Source organism: Lithobates pipiens, unplaced genomic scaffold (assembly GCF_037356315.1).
Source record: "Lithobates pipiens isolate NorthernLeopardFrog02 unplaced genomic scaffold, aLitPip1_a1.2 Scaffold_23, whole genome shotgun sequence".
NCBI lineage: Eukaryota > Metazoa > Chordata > Amphibia > Anura > Ranidae > Lithobates > Lithobates pipiens.
The window spans coordinates 42,003,954-42,028,323 of NW_027507785.1; the positions used below are offsets into that span (position 1 = coordinate 42,003,954).

At 46.3% G+C, this 24,370-nt stretch overlaps 1 protein-coding gene across 3 annotated transcripts in view; it reads left to right on the plus strand.

The window, feature by feature from the left end:
• The window catches only part of LOC143927403 (P2Y purinoceptor 2-like), a 60,680-nt gene that overhangs the window by 14,095 nt on the left and 22,215 nt on the right, over positions 1-24,370 (plus strand). Inside the window, exon 1 of one of the 3 annotated variants that reach the window (XM_077451467.1) lies at positions 20,799-20,989. The exons of the other annotated variants lie outside the window; for them this stretch is intronic. The gene's annotated coding sequence lies outside the window, so the exon portion shown is untranslated. Of the gene's footprint in view, positions 1-20,798; positions 20,990-24,370 lie in introns of those variants that run through there. 3 annotated transcript variants of the gene reach the window in all.

A 24,370-nucleotide genomic window follows, 5' to 3' on the forward strand; every position in this document is an offset into this window, starting at 1 on the left:
AAATTGTAACCTCCCAGGGTCTGGAAATGCATTGCACAAACCTTTCTTCAAGGTTTCCTGAAGATGTTTCATCCTCTGCTCCTTCTGAGAAGGCAGGATGAGTTCTGCAACCTTACCCTTGTAATGTGGATCAAGAAGGGTTGCCAGCCAGTAATTGATACCACGAATCCTAGGGTCCTTTCGCAGGCTTTGCAGAATCAGGGAGGCCATGCAGCGTAAGTTTGCAGAGGCATTTTATTCAGAGTCCTTTGGGTCACTAACAGGGGTGGACTGACATCTCATGGGGCCCCCGGGCAATAGAAGCTCATGGGGCCCCCTTGGGCGCCACACCTGCGAGCACACAGGGAGAAACTGGAGGGAGAATGCACACACACACAGGGGGACACACACACACTCGGGGACTCTCACACACACAGGGGGACACTCACACGCACAGGGGGCACTGACAGGGACACACACACACAGGGGGAGACACACACACAGGGCGACACACTCACACGGGGGGACACACACACAGGGGGGCACACTCTCACACACACAAAGGGGGACACACTCTCACACACACACAGGGGGACACTCACACACACACACACACACACAGGGGGAGACACACACACAGGGATACACACGGACACACAGGGGGACACACTCACACACAGGGGGACACACTCACACAGGGGGACACACACTCACGGGGGCACACACACATAGGGGGCACACATACACACAGGGGGGCACACTCTCACACACAGGGGGACACACTCTCACACACAGGGGGACATACTCTCACACACACACAGGGGGACACTCACACACAAACAGGGGGAGAAACACAGGGGGACACACTCTCACACAGGGAGACACACTCTCACACACACACACACACAGGGGGACACACTCTTTCACACACAGGGACCCTCACACAGGAGGGCACTCACACAGACACTCACACACACACACAGGGGGACACTCACACAGGGGGAGACACACACACAGGGGGACACTCACACAGGGAGAGACACACACACAGGGGGACACATGGACACACACACTCACATACAGGGGGACACTCACACACAGGGGGACACTCTCACACACACACAGGGGGACACTCTCACAGGGGGACACACACACACACACACACACACGGACACGCACTCACACACACACACAGACAGGGGGACACACTCACACAGGGACACACACACGGACACTCACACTCACACACACAGGTGGACACACTCACACACGGACACAGGGGGACACACACATGGACACACACTCACACACACAGGGGGACACACTCACACACACAGGGGGACACACACACAGACACACACACACGGGGACACACACACACACATGAGACACACACACACAGGGGGAAACTCACACACACACACACACAGGGGGACACACTCTCACACACACACAGGGGAACACACACACACGGGGGACACACACACACACAGGGGGACACTCTCACACACACACACACGGGGACACACTCACACACACACACACACAGGGGGACACTCACACAGGGGGAGACACACACAGGGACACACACACATACACAGGGGGACACACACACACACAGGGGGACACACACACACACATGGGGACACACGGACACTCACACACCACACAGGGGGACACTCACATAAAGGGGGACACACAAACACACACACAGGGGGACACACTCTCACACACACACAGGGGAACACACACACACGGGGGACACACACACACACAGGGGGACACTCTCACACACACACACACGGGGACACACTCACACACACACACACACAGGGGGACACTCACACAGGGGGAGACACACACAGGGACACACACACATACACAGGGGGACACACACACACACAGGGGGACACACACACACACATGGGGACACACGGACACTCACACACCACACAGGGGGACACTCACATAAAGGGGGACACACAAACACACACACAGGGGGACACACACAAACAGGGGGAGACACACACACACGGGGAGACACACACACACACACAGGGGAGACACACACACACACACAGGGGGAGACACACACACACACACACAGGGGAGACACACACACAGGGACACACACACACACACACACAGGGGGACACTCACACAGGGACACACTCACACAGGGACACAAACACAGGGGGACACTCACACAGGGGGAGAGACACACACACACAGGGGGACACTCACACAGGGAGACACTGTGGGTTGGGGGGACCAGGGGCCCCATGCATCTGTACCGCCGCCCCCCCATCCCCCATCACTTGTGGCAGGCCTAGGCTTCACTTACCGGATGCTGATAATACTTTTAATGGCGCAGCTCCCCGCCGGCCCCTCCACTCTTTTGCTGTGCCCGTATCACATGCCGCAATGCCGAGGGACCGGCGGGGAGCAGCGCACTGTTAGCAGTATTATAATCGGCATGATCGTGGCATGTGATACGGCACAGCCGCTTCAAGTGGCCTCTCATGTGGCTGAGACCGGGACAATATGTGTGTTGGCTCCGGCGGAAACACACACAGGGGGACACACGGACACACAGGGGGACACACACAGGGGGACACACTCACATACAGGGGGACACTCACACACATGGACACACACACGGACACACACACACACTCACACACACTCTCACACGCAGGGGACACACTCACACACGGACACACACACACACTCTCACACACAGGGACACACACACACACAGGGACACACACTCACACACACACACACAGGGGGACACGCACACACACAGGGGGACACACACGGACACACGCAGGGGGACACACACACAGGGGGACACACACACGGACACACGCAGGGGGACACACACACACACACACACACACACACACAGGGGGACACACACACACACACAGGGACACACGCAGGGACACACACACACACACACAGGGACACACACAGGGACACACACACACAGGGGGAGACACACACAGGGGGACACTCTCACACACACACACAGGGGGACACTCTCACACACACACACACATAGGGACACACACACACACGGGGGCACACACACACACACAGGGGGACACTCACACGGACAGGGACACACGCACAGACACACACACAGGGGGACACACGGATGCACAGGGGGACACACTCACACAGGGGGACACACACAAACAGGGGGACACACTCACACACACAGGGGGACACACACACGGACACTCACACACCACACAGGGGGACACTCACACACAGGGACACACACACACACACACAGGGGGACACACACAGGGGGGCACTCACACACTCAGGGGGAGACACACAAACACAGGGGGGACACACAAACACAGGGGGAGACACACACAGGGGGAGACACACACACAGGGGGAGACACATGCACACACACACACACGGGGAGAAACACACACACACGGGGAGAAACACACACACAGGGGCACACACACACACGGGGACACACACACACAGGGACACAAACACACACACACACACAGGGGGACACTCACACAGGGGGAGAGACACACACACAGGGGGACACTCACACAGGGGGACACTGTGGGTTGGGGGATCCGAGAGCCCCAGGCATCTGTAACGCCGCCCCCCCATCCCCATCCCCCATCACTAGTGGCAGGCCCAGGCTTCACTTACCGGATGTCGATAATACTTTTAATGGCGCAGCTCCCCGCCGGCCCCTCCACTCTTTTGCTGTGCCCATATCACATGCCGCGATCATTCAAATTATAATACTGCTAATGGCGTGCTGCTCCCCGCCGGCCACTCCTTCCCTCCAGTCCGTTTCAGGTGCTTATACTGTATGCATCGTGACATCACCTGGGACAGACGGGAGGGAAGGAGGGGCTGACGGGGAGCAACGCGCTGTTAGCAGTATTATAATCGGCATTATCGCGGCATGTGATACGGCACAGCCGCTTCAAGTGGCCTCTCATGTGGCCGAGCCCAGGCCCCTACGGACAATATGCCCGTGTGTTGGCTCCGGCGGACTTTTTTCTCAAAAGTCCGGCAGAAAGAAACAATCTATCCATCTGTGCGCTAGTCCGCCGGACTTTTGAAATGAACAGACTTTTTGAGCATGGCTCCAGGTAGACGGGACTAGTGAAGGAGGTCAATGTCGCCGCCTCCATCAGCAAGATTGACACCTCGCTGGCCCCGTCACCTGGTATGGACTTAAAGGGGAAGCCCTACACCAAAAAAAGGGTGTGGGGGTCCCCCCAAAGTCCATATCAGACCCTTATCCGGTCAGGAAAGGGGGTGGGGATGAGCGAGCAGCTCCCCCTCCTGAGCCGTACCAGGCCGCGTGCCCTCAACATGGGGGTGCTTTGGGGAAGGAGGGGCCCTGCGGCCCCCCTACCCCAAAGCACCTTGTCCCCATGTTGATGAGGGCAAGGGCCTCTTCCCGACAACCCTGGCCGTTGGTTGTCGGGTCTGCGGGCGGGGGGCTTATCGGAATCCGGGAGATCCCTTTAATAAGGGGGCCACCAGATAACGGCCCCCCACCCTATGTGAATGAGTATTGGGGTACCATGTACCCCTACCCATTCACCTGGTAAAAAAAGTGTAAAGAAAAAAACACAACACATGTTTTTAAAATAATTTATTGTACAGCTCCGGTGGTCTTCCGTCTTGGGGGGTCTTCTCGCCGGACTCCTCTGCTATCTTCTGCTAGCTCTTTTACTAGTGGAGGAGCCCGGCTTTCTTCTTCGTCGTCGCCGCCACCGTCCAGGGGTCTTCTTCCGACTTCAGGGGTCTTGTCCCCCTCTTTGGGGGTCTTGTCCCCCTCTTTGGTTCTTCTTACCGGGCCTCCGCTATCTTTCTATAGCTCTTTTACTAGTGGTGGCCTGGTCTTCTGTCGCCGCCGCCGCCTTCTCTTTTTCTCTTCTTCTTCTTCTCCTCTTCTTCCTTGAGATTTTGACTTGATGCTCTCTCCGGCCGTAATGACAGGGATGCATTGTGCGGCGACTTATATAGGGACAAGGGGCGGTGTCACCGGGTGAGGTCACATGGTGACCCTGCCCCCTTATGATGTCACAGTCCCAGAGGATGACTGGCCAATTATGGCTCTCTTAGCAGAGGGCGCTGTGATTGGCCAAGGCATGCAGGTCAGGTGCATGCTTTGGCCAATCATCATACAGCAATGCACTGTGACCTCGCAGTGCATTATGGGGCATTCCACGGCGCTCAAATTTGCCGAACACCCAAATTTGGTGAACACCCAAAGTTCGACCCCAACATTAAGCTCATCCTTAGTTGTAACAAAGAAATAACAATTCCTAGTTGTAAGTAAACTCAAGATCAATAGAAGTAACTAGCCTTAACTAGCATTGCATTAAAAAAAATAAAAATAATAAACATGTTATACTTACCTGCTCTGTGTAATGGTTTTGCACAGAGCAGCCCCGATCCTCCTCTTCTCAGTCCCTCCTGGCCTCTCCCTCCTGCAGGGTCCTGTGATCTACTGCTTCCTCTTCTGGGGGTGAGCTGATCCCCCTCACTATTTAAATTATTGTAAATCTTCTGTTATGTCATTATATGATTCGCTGCTATTTGATTATTTGCAAATATTTTTATTTATTCTGTAGACTATCCTCCCGAAGAAGCGGTTCGCCGTGAAACCGGTAGAGGTAACGTTTCTATACCCCTCTTCAACAGAAACCTTATGGGGTCACCTGTCGGTAGTTTGTTAAACTGCAGTGTATATGATTTTAGCAATATGGAAGTTTTGATGGATTAAATTTTTTTGCCTTTATTAAATTATTTGTAATTTTTTATAATAAAGTCTTCTGTGAATTTTTTATCTAGTACCGCAATAGTCCCCTCAACAAACATTTTTGGGTGTGGATACCAAGGGAGCAGCCTCAGCAACTGCCCCGATATTAGAATTCCCATTTCTTGACAATTATCAATTGGGATGATGGTACTGTTATATGTATTAAGTATATTTTGTATTTGAGGCTATACTCAGTTTATGACAGTATTATATAATGTACAATGTGTGTGTTTCTGTAATATAATTGTGCCAAATACCATTATAGCGCCGCTCTGCGCTTATGTGACCCGTCGGAGCTCTCTTCCCCACAATTATATTACAGAAAAACACACATTGTACATTATATTTTACTGTGATATCCCTACTAGTGTGGATTATAGGATTTTACAAGCATTTTAAACTAGGGCTTATTTTCGGGGTAGGGTTTATATTCCAGCCCTGCTGGAAAATAAGGCTAGGTTTTATTTTCGGGGTAGGTCTTATTTTCGAGGGAAACGCAGTAGAGATCCATTTATGCTGTCCCTAATAGGGTCCCGGACCAGTCCTAGTCAATTTTTATAATTTTATTTTTAGAAAAGTATTTTGGAGCCCGGGAGTCCAGGTTCAAAACCCAGAAAGGAAGGAAAAAAGAAAGTAAGGAGGAAGGAGAGAGGTTGCGAGAGAGGGATTGGTGGGGGGTGGAGGAGAGGAAGGGAGGAGGGGGGGAGAGGATGGGAAAGCAGAGGTGTACCCTGTGTGAACTCACCAAACTCGGTGACGATAAGGTGAAGCCCATGGGTGCCTTATAGCCGGTAGGGTCACTAGTTGGTAGAGTGAGTTTAGGCGTTCAGGTCCTCGTCAAGGACGGCTCTTCCCTCGTCAGAAAAGTAAAACACGTTCCATAGCGACCAGGTCTTGAAGTATCGCTTCTGCTGAAAGAACTACGTTTTCCATTCTACCGATTTCCCTTACTTTACAAATCCACATCCCTAGTGTAGGGGGTTGTGGGGATTTCCATTTAAAGTGGTTGTATGCTCAATTTTTTTACTTTTACCTACAGGAAAGCCTATAATAAGGCTTACCTGTAGGTAAAAAAAATATCTCCTAAACCTGTACGGTTTAGGAGATATTCCCCTCGGTATGCGCCGCTGACTGCAGCGGCGCATGCGCACAAGGGGGTTCTCGGCCTGAAAATCCGGCAGTGGCCGACCGGCCGGAATGAAATCTCCCGCGCGCATGCGTGGGAGTGACGATATCGCGGCTCCGGCCACTCACAGCGCCGGAGCCGCGATACCCGAAAGAAACGCAGAGGGAGCATGTCAGCTCCCTCGGGGTGGATCGGGCCAGATGTCGGGGCCTCGTTCTAAGGTAAGTATTTCATAATGAGCTAGTATGCGGTGCATACTAGCTCATTATGCCTTTTGCTTTGCAGGTTTAAAAAAAAAATAATAATTTGCGGGTTTACTACCGCTTTAAGAGGGATGCATGCCTTGGCAGAGTCAAGGAGGTGGCGAATAATAGATTTTTTGTATATCTTCCCAGGAACATAGGAAGCGTGGAGGAGGTAAAAGGCCGGATCCTCCGGTATTTAGCATTCTGTGAATTTTTGGAGGATGCGTTGAATTTCTGTCCAAAAGTGTTTTAATTTGGGGCAGTTCCAATGGGTAACCTATTCTGACGGAACACCTGCAAGAAGTGACTCCTGAACCTCCTCCTCTCAGCTCCTCTGTAGTTCAGAAGGCACTGCAGGCTATGTGTAAGGTGTGACACAGCAGTGCCCACTCATAGGGCATGGTGACTGTGGCATTGATTTACTAAAGGCAAGTAGACTGTGCGCTTTGCAAGGTGCAGTTGCACTTGCTCTGCAAGAGCAGTTGCTCCATAGCTTACTAAATGAGCAGAAGCCCTGCTAAATTCCACCATCCAATCATGTGCAAGCAAAAATACAGTTGTTTTTTTAAAATTTTCCTTCCACATGATTGAGTATTGAGTATTCTTTGCATAGTGAAGCTTTACCTCATTTACTAAGCTCTGGAGCAACTGCACTTTGCAAAGTGCACATTCTATTTCCCTTTAGTAAATCAACCCCTACGTGTCACAGAATTCCAGGAAGTATATGTGTGGGGATCTTCACAAAGTAAGTTTATAAACTTCAAATTCATTCAGAATAATAGTAGGCTAGAAAGGAGTAGCTGGCCATATACGTGTCAATGTGGTAGAACAACTGAACTTCCAATTGCATTTTTTTTGCTAAGATTGCATAGCACTTAAGTACATAAAATGTTGGTTTTAAATGACCTCAATACATCTTGGTAATGAATATATAATTTTACATTTTGACGATTTTAACCACTTGTTGCCCACGCTATAGCCAAAAGACGGCTACAGTGTGGGCCTTAAATGCCACCCAAGTGGCACGCTCTGTGATCGCGAGTCCTTGGGACTTGGCTAATCAGAGATCGGGTAAAGGGCCAATCACAGCGGGCCCTTTACCATGTGGACAGCTTTCAGCCATTAACAGCTAATCACAGAAGTAAGCAAAAGCTGTTTATCGGTTTATTCTCCCTCACGCGTTAACTGGCTTCTGTTTAATGGGACATTGGCCCCCTTAATGCCCACCAGTGATGCTAATCAGTGCTCACCAGTGCCATCTATCGGTGCCCATCAGTACTGCTAATCAGTGCCCACCAGTGCCACCTATCAGTCAGCGCCCATCAATGCCATCTATCAGTGCCCATCAATGCCATCTATCAGTGCACATCAGTACTGCTAATCAGTGCCCACCAGTGCCACCAATCAGTGCCTATCAGTGCCTCATCATTAGTGTCACTTATCAGTGCTGCCTACCAGTGCCCCATAATGAGTTCCACCTACCAGTGCCACCTCTCCATGTGGCCTATCAGTGCCCATCAGTGCCTCATCATTAGTGTCATTTATCTGTGCCGCCTACCAGTGCCACCTATCAGTGCCTATCAGTGCCACCTATCAATGCCATCTCTCCATGTCGCCTATCAGTGCCCATCAGTGCCTCCTATCAGTGCCACCCATCAATGCAGTCTCATCAGTGCCCACAAGTGCAGCCTCATCAGTGCCCACCAGTGCCACCTATCAGTGCTGCTTCAAAAGTGCCCATCAGTGCAGCATACCAGTGCCCATTAGCGCACATCAGTGAAGGAGAAAAATTACCTGTTTGCAAAATTTTAAAACAATTTTTTTTTTTAAAGTTTTGTTTGTTTTCTTCTACATTTTCAGTATTTTTTTCTTTGTGGTGAAATCTCTATTTGTTTGAAAAAAATAATAAACATTTCATATGAGTACAGTGTTGACCATGACCACGCAATTGTCATTCAAAGTGTGAGGGTGCTGAAAGCTGAAAATTGGCCTGGGGAGGAAGGGGGTAAAAGTGCCCAGTAAGCAACTAGGTTAAACTACGAGTTCAACTGGGCTTCAACGGCAAAACTATGTCTTCCAAAAAACAGAAATGAAAAGATAAGAAGTGCCCCTTAATTTGCAGAAATTAATAAGATCGCCCACTTTGTAGAAGTGCATCTTGCACATAAAAGCCATCAATTGAAACTTTCACAACACTGCTGAGATATCTAATGTTGCAATGGAAAGAAATACAACAAAACTTTCATTCGTTTGATGTTGTGTAATGCTTTCAGAAGTAGCGGTTAAATACATCATCAGAGGTTGTAAGCATGTATTGTTCTGCAACAGAGTATTGAAGTTGTCAGCATGTGATATTTTCCAGAACTTTGATATTTTGTTATCACAAACCTGCCCGGTTGGCAACTGTACATTTGTGGCAAGCCATAACTTCTGTAAGCTATTCAGTATACCCTTTATCATCATCAACATCATCATCATCATCCTTACGTCCATCTGTCTTATCCTCTATGACAGACTTTCTCAACCTTTTCAACAAGGAGGAACCCTTGAAAAAACCTTTCGGTCTCAGGCAACCCCTGTTAAAAATGGCTATATCTACAACTCATGATACATTGGTGTGATGGTCAATGGAAGAGTGCTCGTTACAACTGTCATCTTGAGGAAGAATTTCCCCCCTACAGATACGGTAGCTAAAAAGATAAATCGGTGTCACTGGGAACTTATCTGAGAAGGAAAAATTGGCCATTGCTCAAGGAACCGCTAGCAACCATTGGAGGAACCCTGGTTGAGAAACCCTGCTCTACGAGATGGGGAAAGAGGATTGAGCAGGTCTGTCCAGGCTTCCCTTGGTTGAACCAGAAGCATCAGTTGTTGTAAGGCATTCATTGGCCGGGGATACATACAATTCCACCACCTTGAAGTCTGACACAAGGTGGCACAGATAGGCTCTTCACAGATAGATGTACTGCTCAAAATGAGGTATAGAAAGTGTGGCAAGGCACCACATGCACCGTAGACAGCAGTGTCTGTCTTTTTGAAAATATCTCCTAAACCGTGTAGGTTTAGGAGATATTTCATGGACCTACAGGTAAGCCTTAATCTAGGCTTACCTGTAGGTCAAAGTGGTCTGTAAGGGTTTACAACCACTTTAAGGGTGTCTTGTTCTCTAGACCCTCTCTCCCACCGTTCCTGTTAAGAGAAATAAAAACCTCTTTGTTCATTTTTAACCACTTCCCGCCCCGGCCTATAGCAGAATGACAGCTGGGCGGTGGTTCACTTATCCTGACTGGGCGTCATATGACATCCTGTAGGATAACAGCCGCCACGCTCCCGTGGGGGCGTGAAATGCGGTGATCGGTGGTGCGGTGTGTCAGTCTGACACACCGATCCACCGATCTGGGTAAAGAGCCTCAGACTTTTCCTCACTTGCGTCTGACAGACGTGAGTAGAGGAGGGCCGATCGGTGGCTCTCCTGACAGGGGGGGGGGGGGGTCTGTGCTGATTGTTTATCAGTGCCGCCCCCCCTCGGATCCCGCCCAGGATCACCATCATGCCACCCAGGACCACCAGGATGGCCATCCACACTGGACCACCAGGTATGCCCCCCCGACCACCAGGGAAATACAAATCTGTGCCAAGGCAGCTGCCAATCAATGCCCAGGCAGCTGTCAATCAATGCCCACTCAAAATGCCTACCACTGCCAGTGCCACAAGGGATGGTGCTGCATATCAGTGCCCATCAGTGCCACGTATCAATGTCCATCAGTGCCACCTATCAGTGCCCAGCAATGCTGCCTATCAATGCCACCCATAAGCACCCATCTTTGCAGCCTTCCAGCGCCCATCAGTGTTGCCTTTCAATGCCCATCAGTGCCACTCATGAGTGCCCATCAGTGCCGCTTATAAATGCCCATCAGTGCTACATATCAGTGCCACTCATCAGGGCCACCTACCAGTGCCACATATCAGTGCTTGTCAGTGCCCACTCATTGGTGCCACCTCATCTGGGCCACCTTATCAGTGCACATCAGTGCCTATCAGTGAAGGAGAAAACTTACTTATTTACAAAACTTTTTTTATTTGTTTAGCAAAAAAATAAAAGGTGATCAAATACCACCAAAAGAAAGCTCAATTTGTGAGAACAAAATTATAAAAATGCTCAATTCACAATTGTCATTTAAACAGCGACAGCGCAGAAAGCTGAATATTGGCTTGGGCAGGAAGGTGTATAAGTGCCTGGTATTGAAGTGGTTAAAAGTGACTGGCGCCCAATTTTTCATCTTGCACAACACCCACTGTGCCTAGTAACATGCACCCTGAGGAGGAATGTCAGCCCTCCCTGACTCTGGGGGTCACCAGGCCTCTGGAGGTCGGGAGACCGCTACACAGGGTTAGATAGATTTGTTTTAGAATGTGGCTGAGAGTAGATTTAGCGTTAGAACATTTTTGGCTCAACTTCCACTTTAAGCTCTCTATCAAATTTCCATGTGCATAGCCAGCATAGAGATTGCAGCATAATGGGTACAAAACAGTCCATAGACCTGTGTGACAGGTTATCAGAAGTTTCTCTTAGGGTTTGACCTAAGCCGTGTTAGTTTTTCCAGTGTTGAGATTGTCAGATCCAAAGATTTATATTTGGATTATCAAACTCTTCAACTGGCAGACTGCCTGGAAGAGAACAATCATCATGTTCCACGCTGTGCCATGGTGCTCTCACGACTCACACCAGCTCAAATATATACTAGCACACACCTTCAGATATTAAAGTGGTTGTAAACCCTTACAATCCACTTTTTGGTACAGGTAAGCCTATAATAAGGCTGACCTGTAGCTACTTCGGATATCTCCTAAGCCTGCACGGTTTAGGAGATATCCGATGTATCTACATGTGTCGACATTATCGGCACATGCGCACTGAAGCAATGGTACGTACGCGCAATTTGCTTTAGTGAGTGTGCCGTCACCAGTGGCTCACAAGTGCATGGTTTCGTCATTGCGGCTCCGGCCAATCACAGCGCAGGAGCTGAAATACCTGGACGTAACTTATAGTAAATCATACCTTGATGTGCATTTTGATTTTGCATGTATGGCTTGGATGTTCAATAAAGTCCTGGTATAACAAGATACAAAGCCTATGTCAGAGAACATCTGGCTTTCATGGGCTCCAATTCCAACCAACCATCACACGCAATGGGGGTTATTTACTAAAACTGGAGAGTTCAAAATCTGGTGCAGTTCTGCATAGTACCAATCATCTTCCATAATCAAAGCTTAGCCACTTGCTGACCATATACGTTAAATATATAGCAGAAAGGGGCACTGCTGCACTGGATCGGGTACCTAGTATGTGATCCAACACTTCCGGGTTGGGGGGGTGGCGAATGCGCTCCGCTGGCAGCCCACCCCCGCTGTGATTATACACAGTGGGAGCTGATCTGCAGGCCAGGTACAGCGGACTCCATGTCCGCCGGCACCCACCAGCACAGAAGCAGAACAGCGGTCTACCTATGTAAACAAAGCAGATCGCCAATTCTGTCAGAGGGAGGGCATGGATCCTGTGTTTTTGCAAAGCAGGGAGAAGAATTCATGTCTTCCCCTAGTAAAAGCACCTCCCACACTGTAAAAAAAAAACACTGGCTAGGCAATCAGTTAATCCTTTGATCGCCCCTGATGTTAACCCCTCCCCAGCCAGCGTCATTAGTACAATGACAGTGCATATTTTTAGCACTGATCACTGTATTATGCCGCGTACACACGACCAGACTTTTCAACGGACTAGGTCCGACGGTCTTCCCGACTGACTTTCTGAACGAAACGGACTTGGCCACACATGACCGGACTAAGTCCATTCAAGTCTGTTCATTTTGAATGTGATGACGTAAACGGGACTAAACAAGGAAGTTCAATAGCCAGTAACCAATAGCTCCCCTTGCGCCGTATTTGGTCCGTCGGACCAGCACACAGACAAAGGTTTTCCTGATTTTTAGTCTGTTGGATAGATTTGAAACATGTTTTATTTCTAGGTCCGTCTGACTTTTGGGGAAAAAAAAGTCCGCCGGAGCCCACACACAACTGAATTGTCCGATGGATTCCGGTCCGCCGGAGCAAGTCTGCCGGAAAGTCTGATCGTGTGTGTGCGGCATAAGTGTCACCGGTCCCCAAAAAGTGTCAAAAGTGTCAGTTAGTGTCAGAATGTCAGCCGCAATATCACAGTCCCACTATAAGTCGCTGATCGTTGCCATTACTAGTAAAAAAAATAATTAAAAATAAATAAAAATATAAAAATATCCCATAGTTTGTAGACGCTATAACTTTTTGCGCAAAACAATCGATATACGCTTTATCCAAAACAGTAAAAGTAAATAATCACTTAACAGCAAACATCCACTTTCCCTCAGTGCTCATGAATCTGTTAAAATAGACAGGTCACATTCCTGGGGAGTGTAAAATCTTAAGAGAGCCGTGTCTGACATGGTGTGATGAAGGGATGAAGATTCAGAGGAATTAATTATAATTAAAACATTTTCAACACCCCCCCCCCCCCCCCCCCCCCACGTACTGTTGGTTATTTTGTTACAGCTGATTACTCAACAGAGACTTTTTATACTTTTTTATCCTTGTTTATAATGAGGACATTGTGCTGGATTTATATATTATTATGTGTTTAACCGCTTCAGCCCTGGAAGATTTTAACCCCTTCCTGACCAGAGAACTTTTTGCGAATCGGCACTGCTTCGCTTTATTTGACAATTGCGCGGCCGTGCGATGTTACACCCAAACAAAATTGAAGTCCTTTTTTTCCCCATAAATAGAGCTTTCTTTTGGTGGTATTTGATCACCTCTGCTGTTTTTTTGGGGTTTTTTGCGCTATAAACAAAAATAGAGTGTAAATTTTGGAAAAAAAAAGGCAATATTTTTTACATTTTGCTATAATAAATATCCCTCAAAAATATATAAAAGAACAAATTTTTTCCTCAGTTTAGGCCGATATGTATTCTTCTACAGATTTTTGGTAAAAAATTTAGCAATAAGTGTATATTGATTGGTTTGCTCAAAAGTTATAGCGTCTACAAAATAGGGTATAGTTTTATGCCATTTTTATTATTATTTTTTTTATTAGTAATGGCGGCGCTCTCTACGATTTTTATCGTGACTGCGACATTATGGCGGACACTTTTGACACTATTTTGGGACCATTGTCATTTATACAGCGATCAGTGCTATAAAAATGCACTGATTACTGTGTAAATGATACTGGCAGGGAATGGGTTAAAAACTAGGGGGTGATGAAGGGGTTTATGCGTGTCCTAGGGAGTGATTCTAACTGGGGGGGATGGGCTTCAACTCACATGACAGCGATCACTGCCCCCGATGACAGAGAGCAGTGATCTCTGTCATGTCACTAGGCAGAACGGGGAAATTCCTTGTTTACATAGGTACTTCCTCGTTCTGTGGCTCCATGACACATGTTTTTTACTTATCAATATATGCTGATTGGGTTTTTTTTGCCAAATATATGTAGCAGAATATATATTGGCCGAAATTGATGAACAAATTAGATTTTTTTTTTTTGGATATGTTTTATAGCAGAACGTAAAAAAAAAAACAGTTTTTTTCACAGCGCAAAAAATAAAAGCCGTAGAGGTGATCAAATACCACCAAAATAAAGCTTTATTTCTGGGGAAAAAAGGACATACATTTTATTTGTGTACAGCGTCGCATGATCGCGCAGTTGTCAGCTAAAATGATGCAGTGCTGTATTGCAAAAAAATGGCTTGTCAGGAAGGGGGGTAAATCTTCTGGAGGGCAAGTGGTTAAAGTGGTTGCTAACCCACTTTCATAACATCACATAATCCTCTCTGTGTCCTAATGCTGTGTTCCCCCTGTATGTGCGTTTTATTTTAAAAAAAATCCCTTCTTTACCTCATTTCAGAGCGTCTCACGGCGCTCATGGGACCGGCCGACTCTCTCCTTTTCCTGTCTGACAGCTGCAGCCGGTGGGGCCAAGATTTCCCCGCTGATGTCAGGTGGGACGAGAGGAGAGAGAGCCAACCTCCAGCAGCATTTTTTACTGACAAAACATGGTAAATTTACTGGCAATCTGAAAAATTACAGAACTCCTATTGGAAACTAACACAGTGAATATTTGAACAGTATAAAAATGATATGGAAACACTGACAATACCTATACCAAAGTCATTTGCTTGATTTAAGCTTAAAAAGTCAACACAGCATGAAATTATCAGCCCCTCATATACTGGCAGCTGTAAAAAAGATTTGTTACAAACTGTCAGTAAATTTACTGGCGGTTGGCAACCCTGCCAGACAGTCACATGATCGCCGGGAGGCACTCTGATATGAAATAAAGAAGGCATTTTTTTTTTTTTTTACAAAACACACAAAGTGGGGCACAGCATTAGGACAAAGAGAGGGTTATATAGGACAAGAAAAGTAATTTGAGCAGCAGGAGCGGAGGGGGCAGGCACCGACGCGAGTAGACAGGAAGGGAGGGGAGGGGGGAGAGGAGATGGAGGAGAGGACAGAGAAGGACACAGCAGGGCTGCAGATGACAGATGACAGAGGCACGAAAACTGACCACGGTGTCAGGGCTCAGTAGCTATGATACACCGTGGTCAGTTTACAGCAGTTTACAGGGGGGAGGGTATAGCCAGGTATTTTAGGTGTTACGGTGGGGGGGGGGGGGGGGGGTTTGGTGCTGCTCAGAAAGAAAACAACCTAAAATGATATACTTTTATTGGTGATGCTATTTTATTACTAAATATATATCTCTATCTATCTATCTATATATATATATATATATATATATATATACATATACATATACATATATATATATATATATATATATATATATATATATATATATATATATATATATATATATATATATATATATATATATATATATATATACACATATATACATATATATATACATATATATATATATATATATATATATATATTTTTTTTTTTTTTTTTTTTTTCATCTCTTCTCCCAGTTAGCTGCCCGACTGTCATGCTAATGCTTTGGTTTCTGTATATCTCTCCCAGCGGAAATGTATTATTGTAATAAGCTATAGGCAAGTTGTAATTCAGCAGAAAACAGGATTTTATGAAACTCAGTCTAAGTCTATTTATAAAACATTCATTGAAGGATTTGTGCATGCTGAATGAAATATCACCCCAATCTAGTGGCTAAAATGTGGTACAGTTTTCCTCATTGAGATGTTTCTGAAAACTATACTGCATTTTTGCCACTAGATGGAGCTGAAGATACAGGCATTAATCTTTATGGGTAGGGATGAGCTTCGAGTTCGAGTCGAACTCATGTTCTACTCGAACATTGCCTGTTCGCCTGTTCAGCGAACAGTGAACAATTTGGGCTGTTCGCAGCAAATTCGAAAAGCCGGAACACCCTATACAAGTCTATGGGAGAAATCTAAAGTGCTCATTTTAAAGGGTAATATGCAGGTTACTGTCCTAAAAAGTGTTTGGGGACCTGGGTCCTGCCCCAGGGGACATGGATCAATGCAAAAAAAAGTTTTAAAAACTGCCGTTTTTTCAGGAGCAGTGATTTTAATAATGATTAAAGTGAAACAATAAAAGTGTAATATTCCTTTAAATTTCGTAGCTGGGGGGTATCTATAGTATGCCTGTGAAGGGGCGCATGTTTCTGGTGCTTAGAACTGTCGCTGCACAAAGTGTCATTTGTGCAGGAAAAAAAGTCTTTTAAAATCACTTGCGGCTAAATTGTCGGGTCTCCGTAATACAGAGAACACTCAATGAGTGTTCTCTGTATTAGCCGACAATTCATTCATTCATTGATTAAAAAAAAAAAAAAAAAAAAAAAAAAAAGCGTGGGGGTTCCCCTAAATTCAATCAAAAGGCCCTTCAGGTCTGACATGGATATTAAGGGGAACCCCGTGTCAAATTTAAAAAAAAAATTGACGTGGGGGTCCCCCCAAATATCCATACCAGACCCTTCAGGTCTGATATGGATATTAAGGGGAACCCCGCATCAAATTTAAAAAAAAAATTGACGTGGGGGTCCCCCTAAATATCCATACCAGACCCTTTATCCGAGCACGCAACCTGGCAGGCCGCAGGAAAAGAGGGGGGACGAGAGAGCGGCCCCCCCTCCCTCCTGAACCGTACCAGGCCACATACCCTCAACATTGGGAGGATGCTTTGGGGGTCTGTGACCCCTCAAAGCACCTTGTCCCCATGTTGATAAGGACAAGGGCCTCATCCTCACAACCCTGGCCGTTGGTTGTGAGGGTCTGCGGGCGGGGGGCTTATCAGAATCTGGAAGCCCCCTTTAACAAGGGGACCGCCAGATCCCGGCCCCCCCCTGTTTGAAATGGTAAGGGGGTACAAAAGTACCCCTACCATTTCACAAAGAAAGTGTCAAAATGGTTAAATAAGACAAACACACTTTTGAAAAATTCCTTTATTAAAAATAAAAAAAATAAAAAAAAAATTCCAGCGGTGCTAATCCACTCTTGCTATCCAGCGACGGGTCTCCGGGGTCCAGCGATGGATGATCATATCCAGCGACGGGGGATCTCTCAGTCCAGCGCTGTCCATACCTTCTTCTTCTGTCTCCACTGCGGAGACACTGCAGAGAGCCGAGCGCTGACATTTCTTATATTGGGAGGGCGGGGCCACCCGTCACCTGACCCCGCCCCTCTGACGCAGGAGAGGGAAGCCAGGGGTTCCCCAGTGACGTGTGGGTGACCCCGCCCCCTCTGATGTAACGCAGGTTTCCGTTACATCAGAGGGGGCGGGGTCACCCACACGTCACTGGGGAACCCCTGGCTTCCCTCTCCTGCGTCAGAGGGGCGGGGTCAGGTGACGGGTGGCCCCGCCCTCCCAATATAAGAAATGTCAGCGCTCGGCTCTCTGCAGTGTCTCCGCAGTGGAGACAGAAGAAGAAGGTATGGACAGCGCTGGACTGAGAGATCCCCCGTCGCTGGATATGATCATCCATCGCTGGACCCCGGAGACCCGTCGCTGGATAGCAAGAGTGGATTAGCACCGCTGGAATTTTTTTTTTATTTTTTTTATTTTTAATAAAGGAATTTTTCAAAAGTGTGTTTGTCTTATTTAACCATTTTGACACTTTCTTTGTGAAATGGTAGGGGTACTTTTGTACCCCCTTACCATTTCAAACAGGGGGGGGGCCGGGATCTGGGGGTCCCCTTGTTAAAGGGGGCTTCCAGATTCTGATAAGCCCCCCGCCCGCAGACCCTCACAACCAACGGCCAGGGTCGTGAGGATGAGGCCCTTGTCCTTATCAACATGGGGACAAGGTGCTTTGAGGGGTCACAGACCCCCAAAGCATCCTCCCAATGTTGAGGGTATGTGGCCTGGTACGGTTCAGGAGGGAGGGGGGGCCGCTCTCTCGTCCCCCCTCTTTTCCTGCGGCCTGCCAGGTTGCGTGCTCGGATAAAGGGTCTGGTATGGATATTTAGGGGGACCCCCACGTCAATTTTTTTTTAAAATTTGATGCGGGGTTCCCCTTAATATCCATATCAGACCTGAAGGGTCTGGTATGGATATTTTGGGGGACCCCCACGTCAATTTTTTTTTAAAATTTGACACGGGGTTCCCCTTAATATCCATGTCAGACCTGAAGGGCCTTTTGATTGAATTTAGGGGAACCCCCACGCTTTTTTTTTTTTTTTTTTTTTTTTTTTTTAATCAATGAATGAATGAATTGTCGGCTAATACAGAGAACACTCATTGAGTGTTCTCTGTATTACGGAGACCCGACAATTTAGCCGCAAGTGATTTTAAAAGACTTTTTTTCCTGCACAAATGACACTTTGTGCAGCGACAGTTCTAAGCACCAGAAACATGCGCCCCTTCACAGGCATACTATAGATACCCCCCAGCTACGAAATTTAAAGGAATATTACACTTTTATTGTTTCACTTTAATCATTATTAAAATCACTGCTCCTGAAAAAACGGCCGTTTTTAAAACTTTTTTTTGCATTGATCCATGTCCCCTGGGGCAGGACCCGGGTCCCCAAACACTTTTTAGGACAGTAACTTTCATATTACCCTTTAAAATGAGCACTTTAGATTGTGAACGTTCGAGTCCCATAGACTTTAATAGGGTTCTAAAGTTCACACGAAGTTTAGGTCTGTTCGCAGGTTCTGGTGCGAACCGAACAGGGGGGTGTTCGGCTCATCCCTATTTATGGGTCAGTTCACCCCAAAAATGCACTCCGGATACCTTTCAGATGAGTTATTGCTTACAGTTCATACCAAACGCAGTTCCGGTGCGTTTTTGATATGTTTTGCTGTGTTCCAGTATAGTTGTGCGCATAAAAAATGCAAAATGTTCTACTTTTTTTTTCTGCACCGGAAACTGATTGGAACTGACTGCACTGGTGAAAACCAGGGCCATCGGAATACATGGAAAACACTGGGCCTGCATTATTCATTCAGAAAAGAAAAAAAACACACTGGACTGCATCTGATATGAACTAGCACTTAGAAAAATTGTGTTCAGCGTGCGTGAATGCTTCTGACATATGTGCATTAAATGTTTTTTAAATAGACCCCCTAAGCAATGGCGGCTGGTGCTCCATTTGGGGGGGGGGGGTCGGCAAACAAACCACCTGCCACCCCCCTGGTCAGTCGACCCCCCCCCCATTGCTTGTACGTCCGTCTGCCTCACCAGCCCCGCACTTACCCCTTCGGGAAGCTGGATCAGAGACTAGGGGAGTGGAGCCGAAGTGTCAGGCGCACATGGATGACTTGCAGCCCACCAAGCCGGATGAGAGGAAGGAATGGAAGGCCCTGCGTCTCCTCTCAGCCAATCGGGTCTCAGGACCTGCTTCCTGATTGGCTGGGAGGAGAAGTAGGAAGACAATAGCCAATATTCATTAGCTATTGTCACAAGTGTGTGGTTGCTCGGGGCACAGTGCTCTACGCCCCAAGCCCATCCCTTTTTAAATCCAATTATAGCCTCCGGCTCTAATCACGTGCTTCGAAAAAAAAAAAACCCCATTGGAATCCATGTGTCTGGCACCCTGCATGTAGATTATAGGTCGGGCACATGGAGTAGGGAGGCGTTGCCTCAGCGCCTTGTATGGACGCCACTGCCCCTAAGTCTTTGAGCAATTTTTCAGTGCTTGCTGGAATGCTTCTTGTGAGGGTGGTGCTTTCAGGATAAGCATGGACCATCGATTGCTTCACATCCGCTTTGAACAAGCTGCAACGTCACTCACTCTGCCTATGACCACTTGGGCAGAGCCCCTTCTACTGGCTTATTCCCAAAGGCTTCAATACCTGAGAGGGTAAAAAAGTGCTATTAGAACTAAGGAACGGTAACATGAACATGTGCCTGGAAACTCACAGCCTTGTGACTTCCACTTACCAGGCAATAAAGGAGACTTTCTCCTTACTCTTGGGGGTCTATTTATAAAAAATAAAATTTGCTGTGCGAATGTCACAGCATTCACAAAGCCATTGCAAACAATCCCTGTAAATATGTCTAATATTATTTGCTATGATCATCAGCGCCATCTAGTGGCCATAATGTATTACTTTCCTGCATTATGTATTTCAGAGCACTAATCCCTACAGCAGTGGTCATCAACCCCACTAACAGGCCAGGTTTTATGTATTACTTTGGGGAGATGCAGACTAGAATACTGCAATCACTGAGCAGCAAATGATATCATCTGTAATGTATTTCAGTTATCTTGCAAACCTGGACTATTATTGGGCCCTAAGGACAGGGTTAATGACCACTGCCCTACAGAAACAGGTATTTTTTCTTTTTCTTTTCTCTCTTGTGAGTTTGAAGTATATGTATAGTCTATTGTTTTGTTTTTAACCACTTGAAGACCAGGCCTTTGTTATTTGTTAAGTTTTTGTTATTTTTGATAGAAAATGATATGTATATATATATATATATATATATATATATATATATATATATATATATATTTATTTATTTATTTAATTTTTTTTCTTTTAGCAGAGACCCTAGAGAATAAAATGGTAATTGTTGCAATATTTTATGTCACTCAGTATTTGCGCAGCAGTCTTTCAAACACCATTTTTTTTTGGAAAAAATATACTTTAATGAATAAAAAATAAATAAAAAATACAATATTTACCTTGATTTTTTGGTATAATATGAAAGATGATGTTACGCCGAAATAGATACCTAACACGTCATGCTTTAAAATTGCACATGCTCATGGAATGACAACAAACTGCGATACATCATAATCGCCATAGGCGACACTTTCAAATGTTTTACAGGTAACCTGTTTAGAGTTACAGAGGAGGTTTAGTGCTAGAATTATTGCTCTCTCTCTAACGTTCATGGCCATACCTCCCAGGTCTGTTTTGAACACTATTTACATATGCTTGGGCAACTTATTTTTTTTTTTTTCACTGTCCTTTTATTGTATTTTTTTAATCACTTTTATTCCTATTACAAGGTATATAAATATCGAAATAAGGAATGACAGGTTCTCTTTATTGGGAGATCTGGGGTCAAAAAGACCTCAAATCTCTCATTTACCTTTTAAAAGCAAAAGCAATAAAAAAAATAATAAAAAAGAAAAAATAAATTAAAAAAAACGTTTGCTTTAAAAAAAAAAAAATGTATTTACTATGGCCCGGGACCCAGAAGTGACGCCAGATGTCGCTGTGGTCCTCCAAGGGCATAGAGACGAGTGGCTGCCATCATGGCCTCACTTGTCTCCATGCCCACCTAAGGCTACATTCACACCTCAGCATTTTGAATCGTAATTTGTGTGCAGATTTGACGCGATTCTGCCCGCGATTTCAAAATGACCAGGTGTGAATGACAAATCGCAGAATGCACATTTGAAATGCCATTATGACACCTGAAATCACAATGCGGTTCTGCCGTGATTGTCATGCAGCTTCTAACATCACGTGAAGCTTCTCGCCCCCCCAAAAAAGGTCAGGAACTTCTTTTGGGCGACATAGTTCACGCAATGCTGTTTGCAGTGATTGCAGCACCATTTATCGTGAGACAATTGCGGCAGAACCACACCGCACTTTTAGGTGCCATTCAAATGAATGGCATCTCAAAAAGTGTTTTTTCTACGATTTGTCATCCACATCTGGGCATTTTAAAATCGTGGGCAGAATCGTAGGAAATCTGCCTGCGATTCAATACGCCGAGGTGTGAATGCAGCCTAATGGCGCATCAGATTGCTCCCGGGCTTCACCAATCCGTTGGGTAAGCCTGATAATGACCAGGAAATTTACCGTAGTCCCACATCAGACAGACTAGATCTGGCCCTGATCCGAAACTAAAAAAGGTTTTGACCATCAAACACTTTAATTGAATACTATGATGTGATTAGGGGTGTTGGTACGATAATTAAAGGTTGGCTTATATTATATTCTATTGGTCACATGGTAAACACTACACCAAAATATCCCTCTAAGACGGGAAAACCATTCTATGCCCTTAATTAAAACATTTAGCATGATCTATATATAGCTATCTATAAATTATGTTGTTTTTATTAGCAGCAGAGCTGGGCGTGGATGATATTCACGTGAACCATGTGATAATACGTGGCACAGACTGAGACATATGAATGACAATCTGGGTAGGCCAGTTACTAGAAAGAATATTACACAATCCAATAATAATTAAGGATTACTCAGTGCAAAATTAAAGTAGAATCTGGTAAAACCCCTTACTAATAGATTCAATATGTTCAGTTCATTCAAAACTGATGTATGCCTGTAAGTTAAATTGCATCTAAACTTAAGACCCTTTTCAGGTTTTTTGTTCCCTTTATTTTCACCTGGTGATCCTGCTGACAAAGTCCAGTCATTGTACTATACATCCATCAGCCACCTAATGTTGAGTTGGTCCCCTTTTTGCCACCAAAACATATTTATCACTTCTGTTGCCAACACTCCAAGATCGCCATCTCCCTACACTTCTATTGCCAGCACTCCATGATCACCATCTCCCTACACTTCTATTGCCAGAACTCTATGATAGCCATCTCCCTACACTTCTATTGTCAGAACTCCATGATCACCATCTCCCTACACTTCTATTGCCAGAACTCTATGATAGCCATCTCCCTACACTTCTATTGCCAGCACTCCATGATCACCATCTCCCTACACTTCTATTGCCAGAACTCCATGATAGCCATCTCCGTACACTTCTATTGCCAGAACTCCATGACAGCCATCTCCGTACACTTCTATTGCCAGAACTCCATGACAGCCATCTCCATACACTTCTATTGCCAGCACTCCATGATCACCATCTCCCTACACTTCTATTGCCAGCACTCCATGATCACCATCTCCCTACACTTCTATTGCCAGCACTCCATGACAGCCATCTCCATACACTTCTATTGCCAGCACTCCATGATCACCATCTCCCTACACTTCTATTGCCAGCACTCCATGATCACCATCTCCCTACACTTCTATTGCCAGAACTCCATGATCACCATCTCCCTACACTTCTATTGCCAGCACTCCATGATCACCATCTCCCTACACTTCTATTGCCAGAACTCCATGACAGCCATCTCCGTACACTTCTATTGCCAGAACTCCATGATAGCCATCTCCCTACACTTCTATTGCCAGAACTCCATGATCACCATCTCCCTACACTTCTATTGCCAGCACTCCATGATCACCATCTCCCTACACTTCTATTGCCAGAACTCCATGACAGCCATCTCCGTACACTTCTATTGCCAGAACTCCATGACAGCCATCTCCGTACACTTCTATTGCCAGAACTCCATGACAGCCATCTCCATACACTTCTATTGCCAGCACTCCATGATCACCATCTCCCTACACTTCTATTGCCAGCACTCCATGATCGCCATCTCCCTACACTTCTATTGCCAGCACTCCATGATCACCATCTCCCTACACTTCTATTGCCAGCACTCCATGATCACCATCTCCCTACACTTCTATTGCCAGAACTCCATGACAGCCATCTCCGTACACTTCTATTGCCAGAACTCCATGACAGCCATCTCCATACACTTCTATTGCCAGCACTCCATGATCACCATCTCCCTACACTTCTATTGCCAGCACTCCATGACAGCCATCTCCCTACACTTCTATTGCCAGCACTCCATGATCACCATCTCCC